Below are 7,254 nucleotides of genomic sequence, written 5' to 3' on the forward strand. Positions count from 1 at the left end.
GCAACCTCCGACTCCCAGGTTCAAGAGATTCTCCTGCCTCAGCCTCCCAAGTAGCTGGGATTATAGGCGCCTGCCACCACACTGGGCTAATTTTTGTATTTTTAGTAGACATGGGTTTTCACCATATTAGCCAGGCTGGTCTCAAACTCCTGACCTCAGGTGATCTCCCTGCCTCGGCCTCGAAAAGTGTTGGGATTACAGGCATGACCCACCACACCCGGCTCATTGAGGCATTCTAATCACTTTATTTAAAATTGCTTGATACTCTACACCGTTCTCTATCTCCCTTTTATGTCTTAATCTTCTCCATAGCGCTTACTACCATCTAACATTCTGTATATTCATTTTATTTGCCTCCTCCAACTAGAATGCAAGATCCATAAAAATGGGATTAAAAAAATATACCACTATACTTTCCAGTGGTTATGACATTGCTGGAATATAGTAGAACTTCAGTAAAGAATTTTGAAATGAATGAATCTTTTTTCCTTGCTAAAGAACTTTGTTTACACACTGAATCCAACTTTACTGCCCTCTTTAGGAACTGATTCATCAGTTATTCTCAGAATTTCCTGTGTTTTTCCTCTCTTTCATCTGAATATAGTCTTTGGGCTATAACTGTAATTAACAATCACTAATCTCTTTAAAAATATCTTCCCTGTGCTTTCCAGTTTAGGCTATTTTTCTATGAAAATTACAGTAAAGAAACACAAGATGGAATGAATGCCTAGGAAAGATAGGAGGCTGGAAGACAAAATGAGATTTTAAAAAATATCTGGAAATTGGAAAAAGGATGAGAGCAAGATGAAGGATGAGACAGAGGAGTATAGGCAGCTATAGCTCAGGATATATGGAAGGGAGTTTGAGGTGTGTGTGTGTGTGTGTGTGTGTGTGTGTGTGTGTGGTTGGGGCACTGTCAGCTTATCTTCCTGGTGGTGCCTAGAGAATATCTGGACCCCCAGTTGAAAAGGAGGAAGACCAGTAATGAGAAGTAAAGCTAAAAGGAGGAGAGTTATTTTTTGATATATGTGTATGCATTGCATCAGTCTGTTCACCCATTTCCTCTCCCCATTGTTATACACAGAACTGTTCACTGGTGAGCTAGAGAGTATGTTGAGATTACGATGACTTCTTTATACATCCAGTGTTAAAACCATGTGTCGCTAAAAAAAAAAAAATCCTAGTGTGAAAGTCAATATATTTACTGATACTCTACTAACTACTTAAAATCATGCCATATTTCAGTCTTCTTCATATTTAGGTCTTGACTTCTATGTACAGTTGTTTTTGTTAGATTTGTATAACTGGATTTCTGCTAGAGAGAAAAAACACATTTTTTACTTGCATTAACTCTTTTAATTTCACAACAAATCTAAGAAAAATGCAACAACTGGAAAATTAGAACAACTGGAAACATTAAAAGTATCCATCAATATATACAAATATTGGTTAAGTAAATTATAGAGTAATCTTACTAGATATCATGCAACCTTTAAAAAAAAGGGAGGCAGATGTGTGTGTCCAGACATGGAAAAATACTGAAGATACATTTTCAATTGAAGAAAGCAAAGTGCATGATGGGATCAGTGGACTAGGCACATGAACTGGGAATTAGAAGGGAGTGCTTAGAACACAGTTACCTGAAATATCTGAATACCTGAAATATCTGAAAGCTTTCCGTTTCTGCAGATTGATGCAGAATGCAAATGCCAGGAGGGAGAGACCCTGACCCCCAGAGTGCAGGATGGTGCTCATTCTCAAACAATTTGGTTTTCTGGTATCATAAGAAAAATATCCAGAGAAAACAGAGACACTGGGAAAAGATAGTTGCAGTAAAGAAGAGCAAAAGAAAGCAAGAAAAAGAAAGAAGAAAAGCCAATTGCGCAGAAAATCCAGGAATCTGCCCCTAACACAGCAAATATTTTCTGAGATCTCCAAGCAAAGAGATTCTTTTGGAAGACAAACACTCAGGACAAAGGTTGTGTATCAATTTGAGTATGACCTATCACATGTCAAAGAAGGAATTGAGTAGACTGGCTGGACAGATATGAAGGTTGTATGGTTCAAACGAAATCTAATAGGCCATTTTGGATCTGCCTCACTGGATTCACAGTAGACAGTGCCCTGTGTGAAGAGGGAAGATGAATTTTCTAGTGACTTGCTAGACATAAAAGAAGACTTCTTTTAGTTTATTTCCTCTGGAAACCCTTGTGTTCCCGACTCCTAACTCAGAATACACTCTTGAAGATGTTGATCTAAACGAAGTTTGTATCTTTGATGGACTTGTGGATGAAAGCATTCAGAAGGGCCATTTCAAAAGGCCCAGGAATACTCTTTCAGGACAGCCCACTTGTCTGTCGTTCCAGGGATACATGATCAGACACCAGAGTGGAAATAACTCTCATTTAGGGATGTTGGCCATCGATCAAGTATTTGATATTCTGTCCACTTATTTTGAGACTCTTAACTGGCCTGAAGCATTGAAGACGGGAATTTCTTCCAGAAAAGTTATATTCTTCAGAGCACAGTGGGATGATGGGCCTCAGATTGCAGAGGCAGAACAAAGTGCTGGAGGCCCTGACCAAAGAACGGGGCAGAGGGTGGCAGTGACACACACTTGCCTTTACTTGACATCTTCTTGGATCTTCACAATAAGCTACTAATGACAGGGACCACGTTTTGTACTCTTTTTTATCTCTGATACTTCCTAGTTCACAGGATGTACCCATATTTATGTTAAGTAAAAAAGTTTATGTAACAAGGAATTAGCCCCAAACCACATGGATTTGGATGTGTCTTAATTCATCTTTTGTGCATATATCATTACTTGTGAAACATCTACTCTTTAGAGATTGTTTGAATAATAAATAATTATTGTGTATAAAAATTAACTAATTATCATTATATAAGAAAAAAAGCACAGCACAGTGCATAAAGATGATTCATTTACTCTGTGTGCTTTTTTAAAATAAGTATAACAATAGATACATATATTTTGGTTATGTGCAAATATTCTTTTTCTTAAGATGAATTACACAAATTGGGATTAGTAATTAGCTTTGAGGTAGGTGGGAAGCACAGAGACTTTTGCTATTTATTTGTCAATTTTCTAAAATGTCTGTACCATTGGGTAGGTAGGAATTTTGTCGTGTTTGTATTTACCTTTCAGAATATGTGTATATATAATATAAAGATGTATTGCTTATACAATTTACATTAAAACATACTTACGTAAATATAAAAATATTAAAAAGCAAACAGTGGTTGAAGGTAGAGGTGGGGTTTGGGATCATTGTTTTCATTATAAGACAGCATACTTTTGATTTTATTTATTTATTTATTTTTATTTTCTTAGATCTTGAGCTTGCATTACTTTTACTTAGTGGAATAAAGAGAGAAAAAAGGATAAAGGCAGCAGAGCAAAAGCATTTGAGAGCTTAGCCCCAGGCACCAGACTGCCTAGGTTTAAATCTTAGGTCTGCTACTTACTAGCTGGATAACCTTGGGTAATTTACTTACCTCATCTGTGTCTTAGTTTTCCCATTTGTAAAATGCAAAATAGAAATACTTTTCTTACAGGGTTATAGTGAGGATTAAATTATAGAAATTAGTTGATATGGAAAAAGTGCTTGATTTAGTGTCTTGTACATAGTAATCACTGCCTGTGATATATTATAAATATGTTTTTAGGTAAAGAAAGGGAAAAAACACATAAACCACTTCAATCTGTTTTATTTTCCCCACCCTGACCCACATCTAGTTTGACTAATAATACTAGGGTTGGGAGTCTTTTCAAGAAGAAGAAGAAGACGAGGGTTGAAGCTGAGCAATGGTTTGGGGCCTCTGAAGGAGGAACAGGCAATGGGAAGAATTTTCATTTAATTTCATATTTCAAAAATAAAAATTGCATTCTAATTATTATGCCTTGATCAATACCTTTATTCTTTCTTGCCATCCTGAAAAATCTTTGTCCTTTTAACCAAGTTTTTTTTTTTATATTCCACCTAATTTTAAGGAATGGCCAAGCCCTACTCCCTCCAGGAAGCCTTTGATAAAGTTCCTGGTGCATTCAGAACTCTCTTGTATATATTGTTTTTCATCACATTTAATTCCATCGTATACTGTATGGTCTAATTACAAGGACCACAGAAATTAGTTGTAATTTATTGTATGATACCATTATGTAGAAATACATCAGTAATGTACTAATTACTATAGGTTTTCAGTATGTTTATTAGATTGGTAGTCATTCTTTATGAAGGAACATCAATTTTCCTTTGACCTAATATATCTTGTAAAATCTTGTACTTTCTTTTTCCTTCTATTCATAAGTAAATCTTTAGAAGTGGAAATCTACATTTCATAATAGCAGTTTCCATTTCCACAGATGAGTTACTCCTGAATCCATTATAAATGGCTTTCAGTCCACCATTCTGCTAAAACTGCTTTCATTGAGGTATGTAGTAACTTCTTACTTGCCAGAGGCAAATATGTATTTCAGTCCTTATTTTGCTTAACCGTTTAACATCAATGTCTTGACCACTTCTGGAATCTTCTTGAATCTTCTCTGCTGGATTCCCAGGACTTTGGGAGGCCAGGTTTGGAGAATAGCTTGAGCCCAGGAGTTCATGATCAACCTGGGCAACATAGCCAGACCCTGTCTCTATAAAATAAAAAAAATAAAAAGAAGAAAGTTAAAAGACAAATTTCTAATGATCTGTGGTACAATTAAAAAGAAACACTTGGAAAGTGACCTTGCAAAGCCAAAATCATTGATGGAAAAAATTTTTAATGTAGTTCTTAGAAAATGTACCTCCATGGAAATTCTCTTTTACTCCCCTACTCTGCTGGATTCCAGGAGAATTTCTTCTTGGCCCACTTCCCACCCTTGGCCATTCTTTCTCAGTCTTCTTCATAGGCATCAACATCTACGAAAATCTTCTGCAGGTCTTTCGTGCCACAGCTGGTTAGTGTAAGTATCAGAAATATAAATTATGATAAATTGGATAGTAAACAAGGTTACCATCATATTTAACAGAAAGGTTCTTAAGAACTGAAACATTGTAGAACAATATAGCACATCAAACAATATATTCTAGGGAAAGTATCATTATTGAGATAATATCATCATTTTGAGCATCCAGAATTTTGGAAAAGATATTTCTGTAAGAAAGTTTAAAAAGGCTGGGCACAGTGGCTCATGCCTATAATCCCACACTCAGGAGTGTGCCAAGTACACATCATTTGGTGGTGCTGATAGGGGCCAGAAGTGCTCTTATTCCTCACTCCTCTTTTCCTTCAAAAGGAATTTTCCTCTCTCAGCGGTTTACTCTCTTCCTCAGGAGAGGCAGACTAATTTCAAGATTGGTGAGTTTCAAAGGAAAACCTGGCAAGTGTAGCTCCTTCTTCTGCCCTTGGTCTTTGGGATTTGCCTGCCTGCAGGGAATCTGCTCTAGTGGACCATGTGGAAAGCTTAGTGGTAAAGGTTGTAAACTTGCTTTTCTTCCCCCAGAGTGAGTGGGTGAATATGTTTGCTTAGTTCAGGGCTCATAATCGGGAAGCTCATCATTGTCACATGTTCCCTGGGAGTCCTACTTTGATCTTCATCTGGCTCACTCCTTTGCCCATCTCAATTGATTTAGAATTCAAGAGGGAAAACCAGGGGGGTTATTTAATAGTCCCTTTGAACTTCAATATCTTCTTCCACATAGAGTTACTCTTCACTATATGTAACCTCATACACTGAAGAAAACTATCATTTCACAAATGTACTGTTCTACCTGTGGCAGTTTCAAATAGAAATCTTTCTATGATTTAATTAAGACAAGACATAATCACTCTTAGGATGACTTCATTGTCCTGAAGAGACCAAAGTACATCCCTCAGTGATGCCTAAGCATATCTCCCTCACGATCATAAATTCAGCTTAGAATTCCTGTGGTCACACATTTTGTTCTCTATTTTTGCCATGTAGGTAACAAAATAAAGAAGATACTACCACCTAAAAAAGTAGAAAAAGACTAGAAATGTGCAAAAGAAATTCTGCTTCCTTCTTTGGAAAATTAGATCTTGTCCAATATCATATGATTCTCCACTGCTCTAGGATTTTCTCATATTGAACTTGAATGAAAATTTCCAAACCCTAAAAATTTTTTCCAGAAGACATTTTTATAAAAAAGATAAAATTTGAAATTAAGCTTAGAAATCATGACAAATGAAAACCTCTTTTCTTTGTGGTTTTCTCTATTATGTAATAGTCATAAAGTGCATTTTATAAAATTCACTTTTTGGTATTAAAATATTACAGTCTTTTGTAGACATTTCCAATCAGCATCCCTAATTTATATGTAAGGGAAATATTGAGTCATTCCAGGTTAGAGGGAGAATTCTTGGCACAGTTAAAAACTGAAATTCTAAGATTCTAATCCTAAGCCATATGGGGTCCAACCAGCTTAATATAGCAAGGATGTTCTCAATAACTACCATGGTGTTATTCAGGGACTGAGAGAACCAAAAGTTAACCAGACCTGGTCCTTGTCCCTGAGACTCTTGCTTACAAGCAGGAGAGGTAAATGTGAATTCAGAAAATTTTCTGATCCTCCTCTTCTGAAGCACCAGCATAACAAGTTCGGGTATTGGCCAAATGGAGTAGTGCTATGTTTGGGTTCCTGGATGCTGGATCTTGGGTTTGTAAGTGCTCTGAAGCAACCAGAAATGGGCAGAAGTAGTTGGAAGTAAAAATGTGAAAACAACCCCAAACTCCAACTAAACCAAGAAATAGACAATAAAAAATATTTTTGGACCGGGTGCAGTGGCTCACCCCTGTAATCCCAGCACTTTGGGAGGCAAAGGAGGTGAGGAGTTGCAGACCAGTCTGGTCAGCATGGTGAAACCCCATCTCTACTAAAAATACAAAAATCAGCTGGGCATGTTGATGTGTGCCTGTAATCTCAGCTACTCAGGAGTCTGAGGCAGGAGAATAGCTTGAACCAGGGAGGCGGAGGTTGCAGTGAGCTGAGATCGTGCCACTGCACTCTAGCCTGGGTGACAGAGTGAGACACCATCTCAAAAAAATAATATATATGTATATAGACCCATATACATATACATATATATGTATATAGACACATATACGTATATATGTATATAGACACATATACATATATGTATATAGACACATATACATATATATGTATATAGACACATATACGTATATGTATATAGACACATGTACGTATATGTATATAGACACAT

At 36.6% G+C, this 7,254-nt stretch overlaps 1 pseudogene; it reads left to right on the top strand.

Annotated features, from left to right (window-relative positions):
* The first annotated feature begins 1,744 nt into the window (after positions 1-1,744).
* On the top strand, positions 1,745-2,663 carry LOC116813849 (uncharacterized; annotated as a pseudogene).
* The last annotated feature ends 4,591 nt before the right edge of the window (positions 2,664-7,254 follow it).

This window comes from Hylobates moloch, unplaced genomic scaffold (assembly GCF_009828535.3).
Source record: "Hylobates moloch isolate HMO894 unplaced genomic scaffold, HMol_V3 SCAFFOLD_9, whole genome shotgun sequence".
Lineage (NCBI taxonomy): Eukaryota > Metazoa > Chordata > Mammalia > Primates > Hylobatidae > Hylobates > Hylobates moloch.